This window comes from Urtica dioica, chromosome 2 (genome assembly GCF_054948205.1).
Source record: "Urtica dioica subsp. dioica isolate 48M chromosome 2, U.dioica_male_clone48M_v1_H2, whole genome shotgun sequence".
NCBI classification, from domain to species: domain Eukaryota; kingdom Viridiplantae; phylum Streptophyta; class Magnoliopsida; order Rosales; family Urticaceae; genus Urtica; species Urtica dioica.
This window is the reverse complement of record NC_142757.1, coordinates 23,328,821-23,334,765: the sequence shown is the minus strand read 5'-3', so window position 1 is coordinate 23,334,765 and position 5,945 is coordinate 23,328,821.

Sequence of the window (5,945 nt, the reverse complement as noted above, 5' to 3'; positions counted from 1 at the left end):
TCCGCTCGCGGATTCGGAGCTCGACTCGAGGAATGAGCTCGTCTCGAGGAGATGTGTGAAGAGTCAGCACGAGGAGTATCAGTCAACTCGTGGACTCAAACTCGACTCGAGGTCTCATGTAGAGCCTGCACGAGGAGTTTCGTGAAGAATCGGCACGAGGAGTATCGGTCGACTCGTTGATTTGAACTCGACTCGAGGAACGAACTCATCTCGAGGAGGCATGTGGAGTCGGCACGAGGAGTTTCGTGAAGAGTCGGCGCGAGGAGTATCGGTCGACTCGCGGACTTGGAACTCAACTCGAGGAATGAGCTCGTCTCAAGGAGATATGCAAAGAATTGGCACGAGGAGTATCGGTCGACTCGTGGATTCGAACTCGACTCCAGGAATGATCTCATCTCGAGGAGACAAGTCGAGTCGGCACGAGGAGTAGGTTGTCGACTCATGGACTAAACTCGACTCGAGGAATGAACTCATCTCGAGGAGACATGTGAAGAGTCGGCACGAGAAGTATCAGTCGACTCGTGGACTCGAACTCGACTCGAGGATTCATGTAGAGCCTGCACGAGGAGTTTCGGGAAGAGTCGGCGCGAGGAGTATCAGTCGACTCGCGGACTCGGAGCTCGACTCGAGGAATGAGCTCGTCTCGAGGAGATGTGTGAAGAGTCGGCACGAGGAGTATCAGTCGACTCGTGGATTCGAACTCGACTCGAGGAATGATCTCATCTCGAGGAGACATGTGGAGTCGGCACAAGGAGTAGCTTGTCGACTCGTGGACTCAAACTCGACTCGAGGAATGAACTCATCTCGAGGAGACATGTGAAGAGTCGGCAGGAGAAGTATCAGTCGACTCGTGGACTCGAACTCGACTCGAGGACTCATGTAGAGCCTGCACGAGGAGTTTCGGGAAGAGTCGGCGCGAGGAGTATCAGTCGACTCGCGGACTCGGAGCTCGACTCGAGGAATGAGCTCGTCTCGAGGAGATGTGTGAAGAGTCGGCACGAGGAGTATCAGTCGACTCGTGGATTCGAACTCGACTCGAGGAATGATCTCATCTCGAGGAGACATGTGGAGTCGGCACAAGGAGTAGCTCGTCGACTCGTGGACTCAAACTCGACTCGAGGAATGAACTCATCTCGAGGAGACATGTGAAGAGTCGGCAGGAGAAGTATCAGTCGACTCGTGGACTCGAACTCGACTCGAGGACTCATGTAGAGCCTGCACGAGGAATTTCGGGAAGAGTCGGCGCGAGGAGTATCAGTCGACTCGCGGACTCGGAGCTCGACTCGAGGAATGAGCTCGTCTCTAGGAGATGTGTGAAGAGTCGGCAGGAGAAGTATCAGTCGACTCGTGGACTCGAACTCGACTCGAGGACTCATGTAGAGCCTGCACGAGGAGTTTCGTGAAGAGTCGGCGCGAGGAGTATCGGTCGACTCGCGGACTCGGAACTCGACTCGAGGAATGAGCTCGTCTCGAGGAGATATGCGAAGAATCGGCATGTGGAGTATCGGTTGACTCGTGGATTCAAACTCGACTCGAGGAATGAACTCGTCTCGAGGAGATGTGTGAAGAGTCGGAACGAGGAGTATCAGTCGACTCGTGGACTCGAACTCGGCTCGAGGGCTTATGCAAAGCCTGCACGAGGAGTTTCGTGAAGAGTCGGCGTGAGGAATATCGGTCGACTCGCGGACTCAGAGCTCGACACGAGGAATGAGCTCGTCTCGAGGAGATGTGTGAAGAGTCGGCACGAGGAGTATAAGTCGACTCGTGGACTCAAACTCGGCTCGAGGGCTTATGTAGAGCCTGCACGAGGAGTTTCGTGAAGAGCCGGCGCGAGGAGTATCGGTCGGCTCGCAGATTCGGAGCTCGACTAGAGGAATGAGCTCGTCTCGAGAAGATGTGTGAAGAGTCGGCACAAGGAGTATCAGTCGACTCGTGGACTCGAACTCGACTCGAGGACTCATGTAGAGCCTGCACGAGGAGTTTCGTGAAGAGCCGGCGCGAGGAGTATCGGTCGGCTCGCGGATTCGCAGCTCGACTCGGGGAATGAGCTCGTCTCGAGGAGATGTGTGAAGAGTCAGCACGAGGAGTATCAGTCAACTCATGGACTCAAACTCGACTCGAGGACTCATGTAGAGCCTGCACGAGGAGTTTCGTGAAGAATCGGCACGAGGAGTATCGGTCGACTCGTGGATTTGAACTCGAATCGAGGAACGAACTCATCTCGAGGAGGCATGTGGAGTCGGCATGAGGAGTTTCGTGAAGAGTCGGCGCGAGGAGTATCGGTCGACTCGCGGACTCGGAACTCGACTCGAGGAATGAGCTCCTCTCGAGGAGATATGCGAAGAATCGACACGACGAGTATCGGTCGACTCGTGGATTCGAACTCGACTCGAGGAATGATCTCATCTCGAGGAGACATGTGGAGTCGGCACGAGGAGTAGATTGTCGACTCATGGACTCAAACTCGACTCGAGGAATGAACTCATCTCGAGGAGACATGTGAAGAGTCGGCACGAGAAGTATCAGTCGACTCGTGGACTCGAACTCGGCTCGAGGACTCATGTAGAGCCTGCACGAGGAGTTTCGTGAAGAGTCGGCGCGAGGAGTATCAGTCGACTCGCGGACTCGGAGCTCGACTCGAGGAATGAGCTCGTCTCTAGGAGATGTGTGAAGAGTCGGCACGAGGAGTATCAGTCGACTCGTGGATTCGAACTCGACTCGAGGAATGATCTCATCTCGAGGAGACATGTGGAGTCGGCACAAGGAGTAGCTTGTCGACTCGTGGACTCAAACTCGACTCGAGGAATGAACTCATCTCGAGGAGACATGTGAAGAGTCGGCAGGAGAAGTATCAGTCGACTCGTGGACTCGAACTCGACTCGAGGACTCATGTAGAGCCTGCACGAGGAGTTTCGGGAAGAGTCGGCGCGAGGAGTATCAGTCGACTCGCGGACTCGGAGCTCGACTCGAGGAATGAGCTCGTCTCGAGGAGATGTGTGAAGAGTCGGCACGAGGAGTATCAGTCGACTCATGGACTCGAACTCGGCTCGAGGGCTTATGCAAAGCCTGCACGAGGAGTTTCGTGAAGAGTCGGCGTGAGGAATATCGGTCGACTCGCGGACTCAGAGCTCGACACGAGGAATGAGCTCGTCTCGAGGAGATGTGTGAAGAGTCGGCACGAGGAGTATAAGTCGACTCGTGGACTCAAACTCGGCTCGAGGGCTTATGTAGAGCCTGCACGAGGAGTTTCGTGAAGAGCCGGCGCGAGGAGTATCGGTCGGCTCGCAGATTCGGAGCTCGACTAGAGGAATGAGCTCGTCTCGAGAAGATGTGTGAAGAGTCGGCACAAGGAGTATCAGTCGACTCGTGGACTCGAACTCGACTCGAGGACTCATGTAGAGCCTGCACGAGGAGTTTCGTGAAGAGCCGGCGCGAGGAGTATCGGTCGGCTCGCGGATTCGCAGCTCGACTCGGGGAATGAGCTCGTCTCGAGGAGATGTGTGAAGAGTCAGCACGAGGAGTATCAGTCAACTCATGGACTCAAACTCGACTCGAGGACTCATGTAGAGCCTGCACGAGGAGTTTCGTGAAGAATCGGCACGAGGAGTATCGGTCGACTCGTGGATTTGAACTCGAATCGAGGAACGAACTCATCTCGAGGAGGCATGTGGAGTCGGCATGAGGAGTTTCGTGAAGAGTCGGCGCGAGGAGTATCGGTCGACTCGCGGACTCGGAACTCGACTCGAGGAATGAGCTCCTCTCGAGGAGATATGCGAAGAATCGACACGACGAGTATCGGTCGACTCGTGGATTCGAACTCGACTCGAGGAATGATCTCATCTCGAGGAGACATGTGGAGTCGGCACGAGGAGTAGATTGTCGACTCATGGACTCAAACTCGACTCGAGGAATGAACTCATCTCGAGGAGACATGTGAAGAGTCGGCACGAGAAGTATCAGTCGACTCGTGGACTCGAACTCGGCTCGAGGACTCATGTAGAGCCTGCACGAGGAGTTTCGTGAAGAGTCGGCGCGAGGAGTATCAGTCGACTCGCGGACTCGGAGCTCGACTCGAGGAATGAGCTCGTCTCTAGGAGATGTGTGAAGAGTCGGCACGAGGAGTATCAGTCGACTCGTGGATTCGAACTCGACTCGAGGAATGATCTCATCTCGAGGAGACATGTGGAGTCGGCACAAGGAGTAGCTTGTCGACTCGTGGACTCAAACTCGACTCGAGGAATGAACTCATCTCGAGGAGACATGTGAAGAGTCGGCAGGAGAAGTATCAGTCGACTCGTGGACTCGAACTCGACTCGAGGACTCATGTAGAGCCTGCACGAGGAGTTTCGGGAAGAGTCGGCGCGAGGAGTATCAGTCGACTCGCGGACTCGGAGCTCGACTCGAGGAATGAGCTCGTCTCGAGGAGATGTGTGAAGAGTCGGCACGAGGAGTATCAGTCGACTCATGGACTCGAACTCGGCTCGAGGGCTTATGTAGAGCCTGCACGAGGAGTTTCGTGAAGAGTCGGCGCGAGGAGTATCGGTCGACTCGCGGACTCGGAACTCGACTCGAGGAATGAGCTCGCCTCGAGGAGATATGCGAAGAATCGGCATGAGAGTATCGGTCGACTCGTGGATTCAAACTCGACTCGAGGAATGAACTCGTCTCGAGGAGATGTGTGAAGAGTCGGAACGAGGAGTATCAGTCGACTCGTGGACTCGAACTCGGCTCGAGGGTTTATGCCAAGCCTGCACGAGGAGTTTCGTGAAGAGTCGGCGTGAGGAATATCGGTCGACTTGCGGACTCAGAGCTCGACCCGAGGAATGAGCTCGTCTCAAGGAGATGTGTGAAGAGTCGGCACGAGGAGTATAAGTCGACTCGTGGACTCGAACTCGGCTCGAGGGCTTATGTAGAGCCTGCACGAGGAGTTTCGTGAAGAGCCGGCGCGAGGAGTATCGGTCGGCTCGCGGATTCGGAGCTCGACTAGAGGAATGAGCTCGTCTCGAGAAGATGTGTGAAGAGTCGGCACAAGGAGTATCAGTCGACTCGTGGACTCGAACTCAAGTCGAGGACTCATGTAGAGCCTGCACGAGGAGTTTCGTGAAGAGCCGGCGCGAGGAGTATCGGTCGGCTCGCGGATTCGCAGGTCGACTCGGGGAATGAGCTCGTCTCGAGAAGATGTGTGAAGAGTCAGCACGAGGAGTATCAGTCAACTCATGGACTCAAACTCGACTCGAGGACTCATGTAGAGCCTGCACGAGGAGTTTCGTGAAGAATCGGCACGAGGAGTATCGGTCGACTCGTGGATTTGAACTCGACTCGAGGAACGAACTCATCTCGAGGAGGCAAGTGGAGTTGGCACGAGGAGTTTCGTGAAGAGTCGGCGCGAGGAGTATCGGTCGACTCGCGGACTTGGAACTCGACTCGAGGAATGAGCTCGTCTCGAGGAGATATGCGAAGAATCGACACGAGGAGTATCGGTCGACTCGTGGATTTGAACTCGACTCGAGGAATGATCTCATCTCGAGGAGACATGTGGAGTCGGCACGAGGAGTAGATTGTCGACTCATGGACTCAAACTCGACTCGAGGAATGAACTCATCTCGAGGAGACATGTGAAGAGTCGGCACGAGAAGTATCAGTCGACTCGTGGACTCGAAGTCGACTCGAGGACTCATGTAGAGCCTGCACGAGGAGTTTCGTGAAGAATCGGCACGAGGAGTATCGGTCGACTCGTGGATTTGAACTCGAATCGAGGAACGAACTCATCTCGAGGAGGCATGTGGAGTCGGCATGAGGAGTTTCGTGAAGAGTCGGCGCGAGGAGTATCGGTCGACTCGCGGACTCGGAACTCGACTCGAGGAATGAGCTCCTCTCGAGGAGATATGCGAAGAATCGACACGACGAGTATCGGTCGACTCGTGGATTCGAACTCGACTCGAGGA